The sequence below is a fragment of the Myiozetetes cayanensis genome, unplaced genomic scaffold (assembly GCF_022539395.1).
Source record: "Myiozetetes cayanensis isolate MyiCay16 unplaced genomic scaffold, myiCay2020 scf1, whole genome shotgun sequence".
Lineage (NCBI taxonomy): Eukaryota > Metazoa > Chordata > Aves > Passeriformes > Tyrannidae > Myiozetetes > Myiozetetes cayanensis.
In genome coordinates, this window is record NW_026086604.1 from 100,017,567 (window position 1) to 100,041,348 (window position 23,782).

Consider the following 23,782-nt stretch of genomic DNA (forward strand, 5'->3'; position numbering starts at 1 on the left):
CTTTCCTTTTGACACCGGGCTATGTTTGTCCCCATCACTCTCCTTCCCCCTTTCTCTCTTCTTCTTTATATTGATCTATTTATCATCTGATATTCCTTCTGCTTGTGTCTTCACATAACCTGCTCATAAACTTGGCCTGTTGCAAGGTTATTCACTCCATTAGCCTCACTGCCAGGGTTGCTGGCACTTCACATTTCACCTTCTCACCCCACTTACTAGTCCCTCCTCAAGATACTCACCCCCTTCCTCCTCACCATCAGTGCTGCCCTGTTCCCTGACACTGTCCCTTCACTTCACTTATTCTGTACCTCCAAAGGAACACTGCAGCCAAACCACAACCTGCTCACTCTCAGCTGTGTTGCCAACCCTTCCCTCTCTGCCTAAGGTCATTGCAACCTGGTACTACTCCCTTCCCAGCCCCCGGGCATTGCTATTTCTGTCTGTGGCAGGCTCCCTATCCTGCTGTAGGCTGGTGTAGCCTTAAATGCATAATGTACAATTTCCAAAAATACCCTTATTTTCTCAAATTCTTAATTTTGGAAAACAAGATCTTTGGCTTTTACCTGCTTAGGTTTCATTCTAAGTCGATGAAAACTGAACTACAAAATGCCTTGTCTCTGGATTTTTAAAGTTATTCAAGCATGCACAAAATGGTCTCAGGGGCCTAGCTCAATTTTCAACTATATGTGGGCCACTTAAGTTAGCTTTTGAAATTTCTCTAGGCTGGTCTTGCTAAAGGCCTAAATACATGTGAAAATTTGGTCACAGATTCCTTTTGAGGCTGAGGAAAGAAGGGGAGAATATTCTGGGATTCTAAACAGCTTACATGCTTTTGAAAAATATACTACTGCCTTTTTAAACCTAAAATAACTAATTAATGGACTACAGAACTGATTATAGTAGAGCACCTTTCAGGAGAAACACGTCATATAAAGTATTATGAGTGGACATGTGAACTTTTTTTTAAACATTCAGATCATTGCTCTTCCCCACATGACTGCTGAGATGGGCTAAGATAAAAAATAATTTTGTATAAAAAATTTTCAGGGGTTAGATTATATAGTCTTCCATTTAAAGTCTATGGTACCTGTATGGATCTGTTCTTTATTAATGTGTCTACAGAAAAAAATAAAAATAATTCAAAGCTGAGACAGAGCGAACAAGAATTGTTTGCATGATCTACACATCTAAAACATAATATTGTGAGGTATTTCTTACGCAAAGGAGCAAACACCCCAAAATAAATATACCTATTTGTAGCATTTTACCTACAAAAGCTTAATATCCATTTTTCCTGTGATGTATTTCTCCAAGGAAGAAAAAGAGGGACAAACCATATTGTAATCATCCAGACTTTGAGAATTTGAATAAGTACTACCTTATTTTGACTATAGGAATAAATGAAGAGAGGTTGAGAACAGGTCAGTGGATCATCAGTGAAACATATGCCAGTGTTGGTGCCAGTCTCAGGACCAGGTAAGGCTTTACTTGAGAAATGATGCAGGTTCACAACCTGCCCTTCAGATTGAAAGGCTCAGAGAAATACTAATGAGACAAAATCTGCAGAGCTCCCTACTGGTGTGGGGAGCTGGATCATTGGAGGTATGGTGCTGTTGCTGTGTGAGCACTGCTCAGCAGCAGCCAAAACACTGGTGTGTTATCAACTCTGTAGCTTCTAGTGAAAAGCACAGCACTGTGAGGGCTTCTATGAGGAAAATGAACAAACTTCATCTCAGCTAGACCTGACATATCCTCTCAATGGGACCACACCATAAAAGAACACCAATACTAAAAAAGAAAAATCTCTAGGCTCTTCCTCAGGCATAGAGCACATAATAACAGTGAGGTAATCTTATACAGGCATGAATAGACCTGAACATTCCCTCATTTGGCTGTATTTATTAAAATCTGTCTGGTGGTCTTAGCTTAGGTTTTGCTATAGCAAATAGTGTAATTCATGGATGACTGGCTTGGGACTCTACTTAATAGGCAGAGCTGTATTGCCCTGTGGATGTTCTTCTATATTCTTCAAAAGGTGGTACTTGTACTTCTCTTTCTCACCTTTATTGGCAATATTCACATAAGAAAGACTTAATAATAGAAGGTAAAAAATCTGAGAGGGTAAGCTCCTACAGTAATCAGTGATTCAAAAGCAATTGCAGCTCTTCCTCCAGCTAGTTCTACTTAGGGATTGTCATTACCTGTCTCTCTTAGCTGCTAAGCTATTGCAGAAATATAATGATCTGCAAATGAAGAGGAAAAGTATGAAAAAGGAGAAAAAAAATGCAGACAAAACCCTATATTAGCAGAATCCTGCTTAGACTGTTAACACACCACTCATAGTTCTGTCAAATTCCAATGCAGTGGTCTTGTCTCTTTGTGGTACCTGAAAAAGCCCCAAATTAATTGCTTCTCTCACACTAGATGAGTGAAAGAATTGAGCATACTTTTTCAACAAGTCTAATTTTACTGCGTTATGCAGCTTATTTTTCATCTACCTTGATCAGAAAGTCTGCATCTAAATAAACCACAGCAGATTTTACCTAAAACAGAAAATGCCAGTGCTTTTTATATTGACTGTTTCTACAAATTTAAATATGTGGTAATTAACATAATAGAAACAATTTACAGAAGCAGCTGCAAATGAGATGTTACTTTGCAAACACTGTTTCTATTTAGCCTCTGTGTACACTTTAATATGAGCAGGGCTCCAGAAGTATGCACAGAACTGAAAATGGATCAACTGTGACATAAAAATAATAGGTCATTGCCCCAGGTGGATGATCCTTGGAAGAATCATGAGGTTGAAACAAAAAGAATTGGAATTACTAAGCCACTAAATTATTGTGAAGTTTCAAAATCTCAATATACATTATTATAGTTTATGAGATGTTTTAAAGGCTTTCTATAAAGTTAGAATGCACAGGCATGATCCCCTCAGCAAGAAGCAGGTAACTCTGAAGAACAAAATGCTCTCAGGCCAATTAAAAAGAATGTTTTTTTCTTCTGAGCTTTTGTAGTCAGTAGAAACTTTGTGCTGAGTTTACCTTCAATGTGATATTACTACCATCTTGAATTTTACATTACATCTGGATCAGCAGAAACAATTTTAAGAGATACCACAAATGCTGTACTAAAGTAAGCAGATCTCTGTTTTTCCCTTCTGCTATTAGTTCTTGTGACTTGTACTTATTATATTATTTTTTTATGAAATAAGAATAAAAAACCCCTGATGCGAGTCCAGCCTTCTGGCATAAACAATAAACTGTAGTTAGAAAGGTCATAGAGACTCTGGGGCTTGAGCACATGTCATTCAGAATATTAAATACATAAGAAATTAAAAACATCTATGTAATGTGAAATTCTTCCAAGCTGCAAACCAAGATCTGAGATTTCATTTACTACAAAAAGCATAGACTATCCTCCCACACGACCACTCTAGTGCTGGATTTAACCTGGCTATGGTAGCTCAAGGTATGTTTCTCTGTTATAAACTGACAGCACAGATAGCTGTTGGCATAAAAACTTGACCAATTTCTCTTACATCTGTAACGTAACAAAACTTTTTGCACACATTTTACTTTCATACATGTAAATAACGTTGTTAATGATCATATCTATTAATATAGCCAACAGGTTATTTCAACTATTTAGACACTGTGTAAAATATATCAGTAACTTTCGAAGATAGAATCTTAACAACAATATAGTAATCATTAAAAAATCAGTTTCAGACAGTGGCGAACCAGATTTAAAACCTTACTAAAAATAAATTAATGAAATACATATTTATTTAATAAGCATAACATTTTGTATGTGTGTCTTTAGGTAAACTATAATTTGCACTCTGCTCATCTTTAGAATCACCTGCCCTCCAATGTAAGAATGACATTTTCAGGTTTTAAAGTTCTTTAATGCCCTTTAGGAAAAGATAAATCCCCAAGTCTGCTTTCACTCCTTGCCATGAACTACAAAGTAGGCGCTTACTATTGATCAAATCCAATCATATGAAAGAGATCTGAGCCCTAAGCCCCATTTAACATGAGTTCTGAGGGCTTTGCTTCCCTCAAACAGAACGAGTTGTCCCAATTCCTTCCTGTGCAGACTTAGCTTTATGGGGTTGAGAAAAAGCCAAATGTCAGTTGATGAAATTCAGTGATGCTGGTGGAATTATATCTGATTATATCAGTTGAAAACCTTCATCTCAGGAGTCTGACCTTTTACAAGAGAAAGTTGATCCTTAAAATACTACAGGTTCATATTAGGAAAAAATATTTTAAGAATTTGTTTGGCTCTTAATGGGTTTTGCATCTGACATTTCAGTTTTCTGTAATCTAAATATAGGTTCCTGGAAAAAGCATAACATTTCTTATATGAATAATTGTTCCAGTAATTGGAACTACCAGTAATTTTATGCTTTCAGGAAACAGCAATGATCTGCCTGAAGCTCATTTCCCATTTCACAACATCTCCATCATTGCACCTCCTCTGGCTCCTGTTTTGTGAACCACTGCCTTCTCTCCAAAGAGTAGAATCTATCATAGCTAGCAAAAAATGACTGTGTTTTCTATTAAAAATGTAAGATGAAACAAAATATTTATTGTTTTGCTTGACACTTTCAGGGAAAAAAACTCTGTTGTGAACTAGTTGTTGTGAAGATTCTCCCTTTTTCTTCACTTCTTTTTCCAGTGAAGAAAAATGGAAGAGAAGCAATAATTTACCTTTTTACCTTTTACAAAAACAACCTTTTGATGGTGTTTACCTCTCCTTTACCTCCAATAAAGAAAACATAAATATTTTTAAGTAGATGGAAAAATTCTATCTTAAAGCTGTGCTAGTTATGAACATCTCAATCTTGACCAAAATTATGAAATATTTTCAGAAAGTTTGCTCAGTTTATATCAAACTGGATATAATTTATAGAATTTATGCATGTGGTGATAGTCTGTTGAACCTACTTCCTCTTTCAACTTGAAACATAAAAATATTTCCTTTTTTTTCCTTATAATTGTTTGTTATTTTTGTACATTTGACATATGTTTTGATGTGTTGTCACTCTTCGCTCTGATTATCCAGGAATAAGACTGCTTCTAAACTAACTGTAAAAGTTTATGCCTTTTCCTACTAAACTAATTTCTCAACCATTTCAAATTTTTTGAAGCTGGAATTTTAAATACGGTGACAGGAATTGTAATAGTTTTCTTTTCTTTCTAGAAGAACGTCCAAATCCTTTAGGTTTTGTAATTAAGAAAAACTGTTGCAATGGTAAATTTAGCATCAACGACAAATACAATATCTTAAGGCTAAGCCTCCACTGTTCCAGCTGTCTTAACACAAGGAAAGTTTGATGACACGTAAATAAATCAGCTATCAAATATTATTGTTTAAAGGCTGGGAATCCAATTACAGTTCTTTGTTGGGTGTAATTAGTGACACTTTTTGGTACTTTTTTAGCCAGGGCTTTAAAAAGTTTAGGAGAGAATCTATTGTCATCAGCTCATTACAGAATGAGGATGGCCACCTTACAAACAGGGATGTGGAGAAGGCAGAGATGTTTAATGCTTTCTTTGCATCTGTCTTCAGCACTAAGGATGGGCTAAGAGGGTCTCAATGCCCTGAGCTGGAGGACCATGACTATGAGAATGATAAACTCCCAGTTTAACCTGAAATTGGGAGGGATCTGCTGCTACAGCTGAATCCCTGCTAAGTCTATGGAGCCTGATGGTATACATCCAAGAATACTCAAATCGCTGGCTAATGTCATGGCAAGGCCTCTCTCAATGATTTTTTAACTCTCTCAAGAATCTGGAGCGAATCTTCCAATCCTGTTGATTGGAAGCTGGCTAATATTGTCCCAGCTTTTAAGGAGGGCAAGAAGGATGACCCTGGATGTATGCATGTATGTGTGAGGAGGCCTGTCAGTCTCACTTCAGTGACTGGTAAAATTATCAAGAAGATTATTCTGGGAGGTCTTGAAAAACACCTAAAGGACAACACAGTCATCAAGGACAGCCAGCACAGCTTCATGAGAGGAAAGTCCTGCTTACCAAACCTGATTTCGTTTTATGACAAGGTAACCCACCTAACTGATCAAGGAAAGCAAGTTGATGTAATCATTTTGGATTTCAGTAAAGATTTTGACACTGTCTCTCACAGTATCCTTCTGAACAAAATGTCCAGCATAGAGCTGGATACCATGTCCTTCAATAGGTGAGCCACTGTATCATGGGCTGGGCACAAAGAATTATAGTGAATAGGGTAAATCAGGCTGATGATCTGTCACTACTGGGGTTCTGCATGGCTCCATCTTAGGCCCACTTCTCTTCAACATCTTCATAAATAACTTAGGTCTCAAAGGTACACTAAGTTTGTAGATGACACAAAACTGGGAGGAGCTGTTGACTCCCTCAAAGGCAGGGAGGCCCTGAAGAGAGACCTGACAAATTGGAGGGCTGAGCAATCACCAACCACATGAAGTTCAACAAGGGAAAGTGCCGGATTCTGCACCTGGGATGGGGCAACCCTGGATGTTCGTACGGACTGGGAATTGAGTTGATGAAGAGCAGTGCTGCAGAAACTGGCTGGGGAGTCCTCATTTATGGAACACAGAATATGAGCCAGCAGTGCCCTGGCAGCCAGGAGGGCCAGCTGTGTCCTAGGGGGCAACAGGCAAATCATCGCCAGCTGGTCAAGGGAGGGGACTGTCTCACTCTGCTCTGCACTGGAGCGGCCTCACCTTCAATATTGTGTGCAGTTTGGGGCACTGCAATATAGGAAAGATATTAAGCTGTTGAAGAGTATCCAAAGGAGAGCAATGGAGATGGTGAAGGGCCTTGAGGGAAAGCTATATGAGGAGCAGCTGAGGTCACTTGGTCTGTTCAGCCTGGAGAAGAGGAGACTGAGGGGAGATCTCGTTGCAGTCTTCAACTTCCTTGTGAGGGGAAGAGGAGGGGCAGGCACTGATCTTTTCTCTGTGGTGACCAGTGACAGGACCCAAGGGAATGGCCCAAAGTTTTGTCAGGGGAGATTTAGGTTGGATATTAGGAAAAACTTTTCACCCAGAGGGTGGTTGGGTGCTGGAACAGGCTCCCCAGTGAAGTGGTCACAGCACCAAGGCTGACAGAGCTCAAGAAGACAATTTTTGAGCAATGCTTAAGGCACATAGTGTGATTATTGGGGCTGTCCTATGCAGGGCCAGGAGTTGGACTTGATGATTCTTGTGAGTTCCCACCAATTCAGGTTATTCTATGATTCTGTCTTGGTTTTGTTCTTCATTTCATCTCTACCAATAGAGGCAATGGTCAGAACAACTGGAGAAAATATTCAAAGAGAAGCTGTGTGGAATATAGTCTCAGATCACATATTAACAGGTCTTTTGCTCAGTGTTTCCATCTGAGACTGCTAAGATCAACTAAATTCTCAAGTGAAGTCTGATATTCTGTTGAGTCACAGACTGCAAACTCTATCCTGGTAGTTCCTACACCAAACCCATAACACTTCCTTGCGCTAAGATATACTTGTTTAATATTCCAGGTAGTGCCTCTATATCTACAGAAAATGATCCAGCAAGAAGAACAGGAAGCGAAACAATATTTACTTTGCCATTTTTCTGTCTCTTATCATCATTGTATCTCACCTTTTTGAAACTACTGATAGATTATGTTCTCAAAAATGCTCTTAAAATCGAGAATTACTATTTATAAAATGGGCAATAGAGTTAAAGGGTAGATTAAGTGATTTTTCTGAAGGTCACAGTATTTATGAATAAACCACAAAATGAGCTGATGTTTTCCACAATCTATCTTGACACACAATGCTATTTCTTGGGATAAACACAAAACAGATCTTTTTTCTGTGCTCTAAGGTCATGCAGAATTCACATCATTCAAAATAGCTCAAAACAGTAACAATAGCCACTCAACATAGTCAAAGTCCCTTTATGAGTTACGATGACAAAACAAGTACCCTTGTGAGCAGCATAGGCAGACTCCATTCATCATAGATAGCAGGCTATCTGGATCTTCCACCCTTATAATACAGGCTGGCTCATTTTTAGTAGCAGATTGCACATTAATCTTCATTCCTTGCAGCAGTGTATATTTTAATAACTCCTAAAGGGAAATCTGACAATAAGAGCCCCAGCTACACATACATTTATATCCATATACTACAACTGATTGGAAACTAGATTCTTCAATCTGATAATTGAACAAATTTTTTAAATTTTCAGTTTGGGCTTCTAGTATGATTTCTGGATGAACACCCTTTCATGAACTGCAAACTTTTTTGTGAGACAGGGTTTAGTATATATATTATATATTAATACAATAACTTAAAAAATATGAATTTTTTCAGCCATTAAAAAACACTGAATAACACAATTGCAGTAAGAGAATACTAATATAATAAACCCCACAATTATGCAATCAAAATTCACCTGTTCCAAACACACATTTTTCTTTCAATGACACTGTGTTGCAATGGCAAACAGTAACTGTGATGTTTTGCATCACTCTGTGAGACTTCATCTGTGAGTTTGAAAACGAACCAACTGATCAGGCACTGTCACTTCCACAGGCTTTTCAAAGGCCTTCCTGTTTCTAAAATTTTAGCAAACTTCCTAAAACTTTTATTAAACCTTAAGTATTTTCAGCCTCTATTTGAGACTGTCTCTTCTAATGTAATTGCAACTTTTGATATAAATGGCAGTTTCACATTTTAAAATATGATTTTATTCACTCTGTATTGTGAGGTGATATGACACAATAGGTGTAAAAATCCTAAAAGACAGATTTAATAGATCTAGGATCCCTTATCACATCCCTTTTTAGTTCTTATTTGACAAATGGCTTTCAGATGAGCTCTCCTGAGGAGATAAGCCAGAATCTTTTTATCAGTTCCATTGCCCTTTACATAAAGGTACTTTTAACTAATTTTCTTTTTTTCACTTGACAATTTATTAAGTCTTTCCTTTACATTAATAAGCATTCTGTATCACTTCGGATTTAGGTAGTCTGAAGGGCTTCCTGTTTTAATTTTAAGAGAAGTAACTATTTCCAAGTATTTTTTAGTTAACTCATTAGGTATACCAAGCAACATTTTTCAAACTATGTCATTGGTCATATCACATAAGACAATCTTTAGTGACTATTTTATTTTTTTATATTTAAGGAAACACTTCATGTGGTTTTCTCAGTCAGTCTCCAGGACACCTCAGGAAAGGCCATGAAATGTTAATGCTACTTTCTTGTACAATTCAGGGATTTATTTCAATACAGTTTATACTTCTTTCTGACATACCTGCTTATCACATTTGATTTGGGAACCCCTATTAATGCCCTTTTTCCTGTTGTATAAGTCTATTGGGTGCAGGTGCCCAGGTTCTGGCAAGGGGCTGCCTTTCCATGAAAGGAAAGGCTGAGCTGCCCCATGCTGAACACAGCCAGTTCCAGTGGTCCCAGAGCTGAGTCTGGGTGAGGTAAGAGTGGAGGCAGAAGGGGTGGCGTTTTAATACCTGTCTTTCTATTTCTTAATACCCAAATCTATTTTATACAGCAATACAATTAAGTTTCCCCAAGACAACTCTTTTTTTCCACCACAGAAATTGAAATGTGAGCTCTCTGCCTTTATCTCAACTCACAAGCCTTTTTTTTTCTCCCTCACCTCACTAAGAAGGGTGAGGGAGCAAGCAGCTGGCTGGGTGTTTTGCCCTTAGCCAAGGTTCCCCTACCACAACATGTCACTGAATATTTCTCCCCACAGAGAGCGACTGTCGTTTTGTCAGAGGCAGCAGCAGACCTGGGACATGGTTAAAGGTGCCTCTAATGCACAGCATGTGTTTGGGATATTGCTTTCCACATGGTACGAACTTAATTTGCAACATGAAAACTGATGGAGCCCCTGGGCCATGAATCTGTTCTCCTGCTGCCATGAAGCTCCATGGGATGTCTGTTTTTCTAGAAAGGCTGGTTTTAACCACCACAAAAGAGTCCCTTCACCCTCCCTCTCAGCCCTTCATAGGATGCAGACTTGGCATCCTATGATCTATATTTAGCATCTGGCTCCAGGGAGAAAGCTAAGGTCCCATCCACCCTCACCACAGACACACTTTCTATCTTCAGTAAAGGATCATTAATAAAACACTGTCCATTCTCCTTTGAAGACAGCGATTTCTTACCCTGAAGATACAGATATATCTCTGCTTTCCAAGAAAAAAAAGCCTCTCTCAGACATAGGCACATACTCACTTTCACTGGTATGTAAAGAGACAGATGCATGAGAAAGCTGGTAATTTCTGTTTTTTCTTAAGAAAGGCAGTTTCCTCCAGTTTTCAACTCAGTTTAAAAAAAAAATAAAAATTAGGAGAGATTTGATTGTCTTTAGCAGTGAAGTTTGAAAGCAACTTTGTAAGCTTATTAATTACAGAGTTGGTGTGGCTGAAGAAAGTAGGTTTGGATAGTCTCAGAAAACGTGAACAGCATCATTTTAAAAGTTTACATAAATATTACAAAATTGGAGGCATCACTCTGTTTATCCCTGAAGGGAAGAAGAGAAAATTCATACCCCCATCCAAACTGAATTCTTCACTCTTTTTACAGAATTTTATTTCATTGCTTTTGACTGTGTATACAAAACACAGGAAAAAACCACAGGAACTAATTAAAACAAATTGAACCATTTGAGCAAGAACCAAGAAACAAACACCTAAAGGGCTACCTGAACTGTCTAATAAAGAAGAACTACTCATAAAATAACTCTCCTCACAGGTTCTTCCATCTACCATATGCCCTTAACCCCCTGCCCCCTGACAGAACAGGAAGAAAAAAATTAATTGTTTTACCATCATATCCAAGGAATCCCGAGCTTTTTTCCCATTTCCTGGTAAATACACATGTAATAAATTTTAATATTACTGTATTAAAATATGAGCTTATGTGATTTTAACTAAAGTAGAAAAATTACTCCCACTGCCCTCTTACCCTAAAAATTTAGTCACTGCATATTTCTATATTTAAACATAGTTTTTTAGAAATTTTATATTTAAACATAATTTTTCCCCCTCATCATTTACTGCCTATCTGTAATTTAAAAAAAAAAAAATGGAAAAAAATTTTCAACAAGCCTGAACCTGAACTTATAAGTGCTCATTTTCAAACTCTAGCTGCTCTTTATAAGAATGATTTGTTGGGCACATATATTAATTGTTATCACCATTTAGATTATCCATGCATCAAATTGCTTCACAAGAATTTTAATTTGTGGTTTCTTTTTTTTTTTTTTTTTTAATGAAAGTCTTACAAGACTCCAAAGAACAAAGGATATGCAGATTTCTTTCATTCTAACTTATTTGAGAGAATACAATTATTCTTTTCCAAGGGGCATCAGAGAACTTTAGCATGAGGATTGCTGTGGTCCCAGCTAAAGAGAGCTCATTAAATCATGGCTTAGAGACCAGATAATAGGGGAGTATAAATGACTGAACTTCACAGATTTAGTCTGCCCTGTATGGAAATTCAATTTCTGCAGTCCTTGCAGTTTTTCTTCCCAGAATAAAGTTGATTCATTATTAATCTGAAGGAGCTCCTGAAGCAGTTTCTTTACCAGTTTTGGTATCTTGATCAAGAATTTAGATAAAATACGCCAAGGTCCTTATGACCAAAACAGTATTCTCAGGGCTATTTGTATCTTATCAAAGAATTTTAATTTAAAAATGTATTTCAGCAAAGATAGCTACTCTTTTTTAAGAGGGGCACTTAAACAACTGGTTCCACTGAGATTAAATTGCACTTTTCATTAATAAATGCTGTCTTGTGTCAGGCTCACAAACAATGATCTCAACTTCAGGCCAATTAGCCATGTGAGCAACCTTGTACCAGTCTGAGTAATTGGATCAAAATCTGGCTTCACATTTGTGAGCATTCTAGGGTTATGAATTTCAAGTACATGTAAGGAGGTAAAACCTAATCCAACTCAAACATTCAAGTGTATCTTCTTTGGTAAATTAGGGTCATACGTTGTGGTCTTGAAGAGCACTTAATATCCCTTCACAGGTTATGATCATTAAATATTAGGAATTCCTAAAGGTATACCTGAAATGCCAACTACACTGGGAGACAACTGCATTGCTATTCCTATGAAAGGGCTATGCAAGGTAATGTAGTGCTAAGGGAAGGGCTAACCTTGCTTTGTACATTATCTTGCAGGTAGTCAGGTACTACCATCCCCTTACCTTTTTTTTTTTCTTAAATTATGAAAAGTGTTATTACACTCAGTAACAATGCACAGACAGAACTTATTTAGTACAAATCACTTATATCTGAGGAGCCATGAGCTAGCAATCGGTTCCATAACACTACAAACAAAACATATGAAGCAAGTGAACTCTATGCCTACATTTTCTTATCAGTATGTTATATTAATGGTAGAAGATGATTAATACTACATGAAAAAAAAAACAAACCCCAAACCTCAATCATTGAACCTAACCATAAAAATACTGTCAGAGTTCTCATTTACATTCATCTCTTTCTATTCCAGCAGTGAAAAGTCATCTTACAGTAAGCAGTTCCTGATCACTAGCTGGTTTTCTGTCAAGTAGCTTGTAATTAGCGAATAATCTCATAAGGTCATTCACACATCATAGAAGCCTGTGCCTCTACAATAAATTCCAGAAGTAAATCTGGCCGTAGGAAAGCTTCTTTGCATGACAGAGAAGAGCTTCACTTACATGTCCCTTCACCCCCTGTGTGTCAAGAATTTTGCAGGGGTACAACACCCAAAACTGAACTTGAATTTTAAAAATTTAAATAACCCACAAGAATATGATGAAGGGTTTCTTTAGATAACAGACTGCTAAAGAAAGGAGACTGAAGAGAAAGTCCAAGTCAGTAGAGAGAATTTGCAGAAGAGCTTACTGAGCACAATTTAATGAACACAATAAAGAAACTCAGTCATTTTGACAGCTTTCAGCATATATCCAAACAGCATTTGTAATTAGCCTACAGTCACACCTACTCTGACATCTAGATTAATTAGGAATTCATCAGGTCTCGCTTCTGGCTTTAGGGCAGATTTCAGTGGAATACAACACATGTATATGTTGGCCCTGAAATGCAGAACTCAGGTGCCAGGTTACACGTGACAATAGCTGAACAAAAACGAGGGTTTACTAAAGAAACTGAATGAGAACTTTTATGGGTCTGGAAAAAAAAATTAGAAGAGTACTAATACCAATTCAAGATCCCCCTTATTTTGGACAGAGAAGTCAACTGCTGCATCCTCAAAGCAGTCCTGTATTTTTATTTAGCCTCCTCAGAGGTTGGCAATGAAAAAATAGATAGCTGATATGGCTGCAGAAATATCTTTGGTCTGTGCCCTGAATGCTGTGACTTTTAGATTCTTACTTCTCAATTCTTCTACACAACAGAAAGTTTATTTATTTCTAAGAAAACCCAGGTTCTCAGCAAGCTGATATTTTAATATTGATGTTAAATGTCATGACACTTAAAGTTTATGTGAGAGCTGGCAACTCTGCAAACTGTAGCAGTACATGGATTTGTGCTTAAGCATGTACATATAATTGAAGATTTGGGCTGTAGTTTTCAGGCATCATACTGTAGAGGAAAGGTTATAACTCTATGCATTCATGCTTTCATTAGAATTCAGATTGGCTGTAGGTTGCACTTGACTGTTTGAAAAACACCAGAAATACCACATTTCTGGTCTTGTCTAGAAATTCATGCTCATGTCAAAAGCAGAGCTTTTTAAGGTTATCTTTTAGTGGAGTGAAAAAAAAAAAATAGAGGAATGTTCAATGTTCTTACATTCTTTGTTCTTTTATTTTCCTAAGTTAAAAAATGCATTTTGACTTGTCAGCATGATAGTTATATTTCACAGTAGTTTATTGTTGTCTATGTGTAAAATTGTGTAAGTTTATATCAAACAATAAAATACATGTAGACATTTCAAGATCAAAAGGTTAAGCTATCCCTTACTGTGGATTTAACATCACTGTTTTTATGTCTCTTGTCACCAGTTTTCAAACTGACAGTTGTCAGAAGCCTTTAAACTCTCCAAATTCCTACACTGACACCATATTCCCCAAGTGAAAAGCTTATATCAAATTGTGGCACAAACTCTGAGGAGAAAATATGTTTACACTTACACTAAATATGATTATTATGAGTCACGATGTAGAACGCATTAATCCTAGTGCCTCCTGGATGACATGGCTCTCTATATCACACAATACTGTATCTCTCATCCCCAAGATCTGACCTTTTAAAAGCAAGTCCCTTGTCATCATTTTCTGTAGAAGAGATGGGTTTTTATAAGGCAGCTTAAGGCCTTTCTGAACCGTCACTGCCAAGTTTAGCTTAAAAAAATAAATTATTTTTTACACATCTCCTCAAGGAGTTTATGCTTCTCCTGGGCTTCCAATGACTGTGTCATTTAAAATGAAAAATGAGGTGAGGCCCAGCATAGCTTTTTTTTTTGGCCAAGAAGAAACAGCAGACTCCAAGCTTTCAGTTCTATTATTTGCGACAACGGATATCAAGAAGTAAATTTTTAGAGGGCTAGATTTTGGAATAAATCACCAATCCGGGACCTTTCTGAAGAACTTTCTGCAGCCAGGTCGCTCACCTATTCTGCTGACCCTTCACAGGGTCATGTTGTCTCCATGGACGTTCAGTGGGAATCCATAAGAACCATCAGGTAGAAAGGAGAAAGTGGCAAATTTAATGGCAAGAGACATAAACCACCTCGACCACTGGGTGATGCCTGAGAAAGACGATGAATAAAATCTGAGGAGATTACACCCTTGTTAGAGCTGCTGGTGAAATTGATTGGATCTCTGGATTTCCAGCAGGCAGGCTGCAGGCCTGCCAGGTGTTCAGACACTGCACACAAATGGTCAGTGCTGACCACTTTGCACATCAGCATTGAGTCTGGCAGCTCTCACTGAAAAAGCTGTTGGGATGTTTTCCGATTAAGAGACCTACACAGGCATCCTCATTCAGAACAACCAAATCACGTTAGCTAAGATAGTCCCTCATACAAGATAAATGTGGCCTTGATTTGATACAGATTGTCAAAGAGTTAGGAAACAAGGTCTTACATGTCCATGAAGTCTCAGTCCAATCATTACAGCCACATGTAGGCATGTATGCACACAAAACTATATGTGGATGTACATGCATTCACTGTATTTTCCAAGACCTCAGCTCCTGATTGTGGTCAAAAAGATATAATTCATTGCTAGCAGATATTTAAAACCCACTGAAGGGGAAAAGAAACCCTAAGAAATCAGAGTGAGAAAACCCTGTTACAGATTTTACTTGGTTGTGAACAAGGTTTAGGATATAAATGAATCATATTTCATGCCCTCGGAGATCATTTCAGAGATGAAACCCTTTGAATCTGTGCTACTGAAACAGGATCTTGTTTTCCCTCCAGGAATTATGCATTGCTGTGTCTGTTCGAGTCTAATTGAGCCAAATGATAGAGATATGCCCTCCAAGTGAAAATATTCCTGCTATACAAAGTTAAAATTGCCTCAAGTTTGTTCTTTTTTTGAAACTCAAGCAGTGACATTAATATTTGGCAGGAGCTAACATAAAAAAAACCCAAAAACCAACAACCAAAAGACCCCAACCCCCCCTCACCAAACAACAGCAAAAAAAATCCCCAAAAAACCTCACGACGATCCCAACAGACCCAGAAATAAACAATCCCTCCCCCACACCCTAATCTTATTATCAAGATTCTAAGATTTCTTTAAATCAAGCCATTTTAAAATTCAAACTAAAGGTTAAACTATTTTACTGCTGCACATCTTTTTATAAACACGTATAATTATAAAGCATGAATGAAACTTAGCATTTGAGAAACCTAGGCAGGAAATTTTTATTAACTGCAAAGATACCACATCAGCCCTAAAGTTTAAGCTCAGTCTTTTTCCTTTCTGTCTTGTTTTTTTCTTTTTCTGTTTCTTAATAAAATTTGGTCAGTAGGTTTTTGGGTTTTGCCCATTGTACTAGTGCTGAAAGAAAGTAAGCAGAAGAATTTAGCACATAGTTTCACATAAAGAATAATCAAATTTAAGGGCTAGGTTGTACATTTAAGCACCTAAGATCAGGAAACGCATATGTGCACAGTGCTTACAGTAGCAGCCTCCTAATGCAGCCACTGGGATCCATATGCTTGTTTACACTAGGTTTTAACTGGAAGCTTAGAGGATGGGTGTTAGAAATAATAAAACAGGACTGTGCCACAAATAGGGCTGTTGCTTGTGGAATTCCTGGGAGCACATTGGCCTGTTCATTGCACACCTTCCCTTGTTTTGTTTGTAGTCTTCATCGGTGCATTTCATACCCAGCCCAATTGGCTCTGGCAGTAAGAGGTTTCCAGAACAAAAGCCAGATCAATACTTTTTTACCTATACGCTTCTCAAAGCCTCAGCAGTATCCATTTCAGTAGCTGCTGTGCAAACGTGCTCAAACACTTGTGCCAAAAATGGGTTTGATAGCAGGTTGTATTTGTATCCTCTGACTCTTAGGCATAGGCACTGGTCTATCCCTTGCAGAGAGGCCTGGTAGGGGTAAGAAGGTTCTTGCAAGGGACATACAGTTTGCCCTGTCACACCCTAGCCAGACCACATCATTGGATGACCTCAACATCCTCAGAATTTGCGAAGCAAGAAGGAAGTCTGGCAACATATTCCCACTTTTGGGCTCTACTGCTGTTCTAATTTCAGGATTTCTTACCTTTAGAGATAGATGAGATAGACACCAGATGAGAAGGTACTGCCTCAGTCCTCAAATCCAACTCCATTCAGTTAATGTGGGGATCATGAATTTAATCCCCTTCAATATGTTATGAAGCCCATATTTTATAGGTGATTAGATTTATTTCTTATGATTCTCTGCTCTTATGTTGTGACAAGGAGCTTAACTGGTTATGGTAGTGACAATAATGTCCTTATTGGACAACTAGAGGAAGCTGACATGCTGCAGACTATATTGGTAAGAAGGAAAAAAGTTTAAGAGGAGAATGACAGAAGAGTCATATACCATCCTTCTGAACTACCTACTGCTGCAGAAGACCTGCACTCTTCCTTTTGTTTTGATGGTTGCTTAGTGTCCTAGGAACATGCAATTCCAATTTAACTAAGGCACAACAGATTGCCCAAACAGATGGTAGATGCCCCATCCCTGAAACATTCAAGCTCAGCTTGGAGAGAACTCTGACAAACTTGATAGGGTGGAAGGTGTCTCATGGCAGGGTATTTGGACTAAATGACCATTAAAAGTCCCTTCCAACACAAACCATTCTACGATTCTATGGAAAGAAGGTAATTCAACATATTTTTTAAAGAACTTGCACATTTTTCACAAACAAATTGATCAGTATTTCATTACTATGAGGCTAGGAAGAACATTCACAATATTAAGGATGTATTCATAAGTGGAAGAAAATAAAACCTTTTCACAAGGGTGCTGTAGCATTGCTAACAATTATATGTATATCTGTCAAACAAAATCTTTAGTGATATCCTGTGGAGAATTTTATCAAAGTATATCCTAGAACTACTAAAGTTTCCCCTTACTAGATAGGTAAGGAGTTCCAAAGAAAAGCTAATACAGCAGAGAACATCTTTTATATAAATAATAAGTGTAAACTTAAGGAAAAAAAATAAATTTTCTTATAGTAGAATGTTCCAGAAAAATGTGTCTTTCCACTTTGGCCATTTGTACATAAACAATTGTACATAAGACGTATCTGGAGAACATTTGCATGGGAAGGGACAAAATTAGGATATCGAATTTTTAGTTCACTAAGCAAACATCAAAATAGTTTGGTTTATTGTTTCCAGAACAATTTCCCAGTTTCATCTGGAGGCAAAATAATGTCTTGTTGGCTATTTAAGTTCAGTATTTAAGACTAAATACGGTAATAAAAGCTGCTAATAAAGATCATTGGAAGACCATTTCCCTAACAATGCATGCGTGAAAATGAGACACACGTTGCACGGAACTAGTCAAAAGAATCAAATAAACTTGAAAAAAAGTATATTTTGCTTTAGTCAAAGTACATGCACTGGTAATCTTAGGTGACAAAAAAGTACAAATAAGACCAGTGAAAAAGCTCAAGTTGAATGAAATGGTAAATAAGCAGACTCGGACTGCAACTAACTACAGGCTCAAAAATGCAGTAGGAAAGAATCAAGACAGCAGGAGATTTTGCTTGGCTGCAGGCACTCGAACGAAATACAGATAGATTAATCCTTTCCTTCATAAAGAACCAAGGAACAAGGTGAAAAATAAACACATAAAGTCAAACAACACTTAGAGGGGCCCTAATAAGCAATTAAAGAAGCTGACAGAAGAGTAACATATGCAAAAATAAAGCTGATAATTCCTAACATAGAATCATTGACTCATAGAGTGGTTTGAGTTGGAAGGGACCTTAAAGCTCATCTGGTTCAAACCCTCCAACATGGACAGGGATTTCCAGTAGACCATTGCTGCATAAAGCCCCAACCAACGTTGTCTTGAACACTGCCAGAGCCAGACACAGCAGTCCAAAACTTCTCTGGGCAACCCATTCCAGTGCCTCAACCCCCTCAAAGGGAAGAATTTCTTCCTTAAATCTAATCAAAAACATTACTTTCAGTTTAAAGCATTTACTCTTTGACCTATCACTCCAGGCCTTGATAAAAAGTCCCTCTCTGTCTCCGATATCATCAGTGCTCTTCCTTTATCCACCAATGCTGTAGCTCCATCATAGAAGGATAACAAACTTATTAAGCACAGTTTGCCCTTACTGAAGCCATGTTGGTTGTCATAAATAAACTCTTTATTTTTCCATATGTCTTCATATACACTCCAGGAAGACCTGCTCCGTGATCTTGTCAGGCACAGAGGTGAGATTGGTTGGCCTATAGTTCTCTGGGTCTTCCTTTTTTTCCTTCTTAAAATAGGGGTTCTGTTTCTCCTTTTCCAGTCAGTAGGAACTTCACCAGACTGCCACAGCTTCTGAAATATGATGGATGGTTGTTTAAACACTTAATCTACCAATTCCCTCAGGAACCACATACGCATCTCATCAGGGTTCATGGACTCATGCACCTTCGGAGTCCTTAGATGTCCTCAGATCTAATCCACAGTGAGTGATTCTTCGTTCTTCCAGTTCCTACATCTGCCTTCTTCCTCTTGAGTGGTGTGGCTGGAGTATTTGGTGGTGAAGATCAAAGCAAAAAAGTCGTTGAGTAACTCAACTTTCTCCATATCCTGGATTACCAGGTCTCTCGTTTTCTTCCAGAGAGGGCACATGTTTCCCCTGGTCTTGCTTTTATCCCAAGATACTTCTAGAAGCTTTTGTTGTTGCCCTTGACATCCCTGGACAGGTTTAATTCTATCAGATCTCTAGCTTTCCTAATTTGATCCTTGGTTGTTTAGATAATCTCTCTGTATTTTTCCCAGGCTACCTGTCCTTGTTTTCACTCTCTGTAAGCTTCCTTTTTTTAAATCTTTCTTGGGATGCATCGCTCCAGAGCTCAGAGGAGGTGATCCTTGAATACCAACCAGCTGTCTTTGGCCCCTCTTCCCTCTAAGGCTCTATCCCACGGTACTTTACCAAGAAAATCTGTAACAAGGCCAAAGACCACTCTCCTGAAGGCCAGGGTAGTGAGTTTGCTCTGTGGCCTTCTTGCTGTCCTAAGGATCTCTTACTCCACAGTTTCATGGTCACTGCAGTCAAGTGTTGGAGGATGCAGCAAGGCCGTGCAGCCTAGCAGCATGGAAAAGAATGTAAATAAGAGGTGAACATCCAATCATATGTGAAGGCTAGTGGTAAATTATACATAACAGAGCTAAGAATAGGTTTGGTATGTAAGATTCTACGGGCGGAGTGTGAGTGCAGCTGTGTAAAAACAAGATGTAATATACGGGATGAAAGAATAAAAGCTGAATTTAGGCCATCATCATCTAGAGCCCAGTTTTATTATTTTCGTCGTCCTCATATACTCTACAACAGTCAAGGTTGTCTTTGAGCTTCACATTTATCACCAATTCCTTCTTCTTGAGAAAAAAGTCCAGCAAAGCAGTCCTCCTTGTTTGCTCCTCTATCACTTGGAGAAGGAAGTTTCCATCAACACATTCCAGGAACCTCCTCCTGGTTTGCTTATGCCCTGCTGTGTTGTCCCTCTGACAGATACTGGGCTGGTTGACATCCCCCATGAGGACCAGGGCTTGTGAGTGTGAGTCTGCTCCTATTTGTCTACAAAAGGCCTCATTGACTCTCTCTTCCTTGGCAAGTGACCTGTAGTAGAGCCCCACTATAAAGTCATCTGGCCCTGCCTTCCCTTTATTCCTGAACAATAAGCTCTTGGTTAGGTCATCATCCATGCCCTTGAAGAGCTCCAGCATAGAGGGTATCACATCTTCTCATCTTCCCTGCCTAACACAGCAGAAATGCATATGTAAACTTGGATTCAATGGAAAGAACAACATTACAAAGTTAGCAGAAAGGCATGGAAAAATGATATTGTCAGGAAGTAGTCTGCACAGCACCATTTTTCACACACAATGTAATAAAAACAAAAAAAAGTGTATCCATTTAAGCAAAGAAGGAAACAGCGCTTTTGGCATGGAATTAAAAATGTACTTGCAGTAGTTTCAATGAAAAAAAATTCCTAGATGACTCCACATTATGAAGGAAGCTAAACCTGCATGTCAATTCTCATGTTCAGAATATTTTCTTCCTACTGTCTTGGAAGAGCATCAGGGCTCAAAATATGCTACCAAGTAATGCAATGCTGCCTCAGCTTATCCTCCAAGGAACAAGGCTGTTAGGTGACATAAGGGAAGTGTAGTTCTGTTTTTGTAAAAAGGAAAATAGTAGAGATGTTCTCAAGAGGCTAAAACTGCCTCCTATATTTTTTGAAGTGGGAAATGAATAAGAGGCTGCTATTATGCAAAACAAGTGATCAGGATACCATCATATTTCAATGATCATTAACATTGAGAAGAAAAAAATAGAAACAAATAATCAAAATTACTTTAAAAATCCCAGTTTTACCTTCCCTTCCCTATGCAGTGGGGATCCAATTCATGTTGTCTTATCTCTATAACCACCCCACTCTTCGTTTTTCATGTCCAGTTCCCACTATTTTCATGTCTCTGCCCTAGTACCCTTTTCTATCACACCTATCTCCACCACTACCTTGTAGGGTGAGCTCACAGCTCTTCTGTAGCTCTTCCTCCTTAGGGCTAAGGGGTGGAAAGTATGGAAGAGGTGACATCCTAACCCACAGTTTCCAAAGTTGCTTCCGCCTCACCTCAGGCATAATTTCAGGAGAAAACCCATTTTGGTCACCAGGACTCAAAAATCTGGACCATGGTTAGTCAAACAAGACTGGATAGTTTAGAGCAGTATGAGCATATAGACAAATACTGTCAAGTGGACCAGGGTGTAATGAATGTAGGTCATCTCTGGAAAAATCTGGTGCCCTGTTGAAAAAGGCTGTTGGATCATGTTCAGAAAGTCTTTTTCAGAGGCTTTTAACATGACTAAAAGTGGGTTGCTTTTTATGGAAATAAAACATTTGCAGGTAGTGATTCCCCACCTCAAGAGCTGGCACATAGGGTTTGATGGGCTGAGAAAAAAAAACACTTTGATGATTCTCAAAAATATTTTCAGATTTATTCTTTCAAATGTGCTAAACCTTTTTTTTTCCCTAATCATCACCTAGTAAATAACTGTGCCATGTTGGCCTGAAGCTTTCACAAAGAATTGCTGGATACAAACAGCTGGAGGCATATGCACACCGTGGAAAACTCTAACCTGAGGAGTTTACAGTTGATAAATTCCTCAAACACTGAAAGCAAGGTTATGGGAGACAAATCAGGTTGTTCTAACAGTTAGCTAAGGCTAGACTGTGCCACCCACAGCCACTCAGATTATACAGGACACCCACAACATGTGCTCTCTCAGAGTCTGACTGATGCTTTCATGTTCTGTTATTCTCTGAAACAGAATTAAAATTCAGTCAGGCTGAAAGGAGCTTTTTACTCTGTGTATGAGGGGAAATAACAGTAACTGAGCAATTCATAAAAACCTTCTAGCATGTTTATACACATGCGTGCCTTCACTGATAAATCCAAAACAGAGGTAAACATAGAGGATGCATTAAGTTGTCTTTTCCAGGAGGAAAAGAAATCTGCGTGACAAGTTTATTGAAGCATTTACAGAAATCCATGATACTCTTCAACATACACAGTAAGTTCTTATTAAAGGCCGCATTTCACCATAAATTTTAAGGCAAACAGTAAATTATTTTTCTGAATAAAGTCAATTGTATAAATTTAAGATGCTTGTCACTTCCTAATAAAGATAGGGAAAAATACTGAGATCAGTGGAAGTCAAGTATTGTTCACAGATCGCTTTCTTACAAAGATCATTAACATATATATCTTGGTAATAAAAGTTTCAGTTGGTACAGAGAAATAAGTTTCTCTGTGTTAGTCTGCTGCTAAGGAGTATTGGGTACTTTACTTGCTGTCAGAGTGATGATTCAACATTTCAAGTGATTCTGTGTAAGTAAGTTGGAGAAAGGATCTACTGATCCTTTCACAGCTTCTGTTTTTCAAGAAAGCTATTGCACTACTGCACAAAATTCTCAGCTTTATCCCATATTCTATCCCATGAAGAGAATATAAAATTATAATTAAGACAAAGCACAGTATGCTCGTACAGGTTCACCTACTCCCAAAAGCACAACTATACAAAGGCGTAAATGAAAAAAAAAAAGGATACTTTCAAGTCAGTACTCTGTGATAAGTTGCTTTGGGGCCTGTCTTACAGCAGCAGTTCATCCTCTAAGCATGAGAGCGATTACAAATTTTCTTGCTATGGTAGCATGTGTTTGCCAATTAATTGCATTTAGCTGTACCAGAAGAAATGTACTGCCAAAGTGTTCAGAAGACCTCTTAATTTAGCTTAAGGCCATGTTTCTTACTTCAGAGAAGACTGCAAAATCTGTAACTTTCAATACAATTAATAAAATATCTTCTTCCATACACAAAAAATAATGACCCCTGGTTGCATACAATATTCTGTTAGGTTCTAAGATATATTCATTATCCAGACTATTATATCCTATGCAGGTGACAGTAGTATTCGAACACCAAAACAAGTTCTTACCTTACTGGAAAAGTATCCCATCAATTGAGTAATACAGTATATTTATAGTGCAGCAGTAGCTGTGAAACTCACCCTCTGCTACCATAGTCAGAAAAGTCACACTATGGTTCCCCCCTTGAGAAAGAGCTACAGCTAGAACTGAGTTTGTTATAAAGGACTCTGCTATTTCCCCCACTGACAGTACAGGGCAAGAAATACTACAGCATTAAGGTCCTGAGTCAAGTTGCTCCCGTAGTAGCAGAAGGATTACTGTTACCTTCAAAGTCAAAATCTGTCTCTGTCTTTACATAAAATTCTGTATTTCCTTGCCTTATCAGAACCATGGACTGGCATATTATACTTTTTATTTCTAATTTTACATGAGAGATGGAAAGAATGAGACTTGCTCAAGCCAACTTCTCTACAGTCCTACAGTTCCCTTCTGCCCCCCCCAAAAAGGAAGTTCCAGATAGAAGACTTATTATTAACCTAATTTCATCTTGTTCATTCCATTGCCTAAGTAATATTTTTCTCTAAAATATATTTTAGAGAACTACTTGAAGTACTTGACTCAATCTGATTTTGAAAGGTTCAAAGC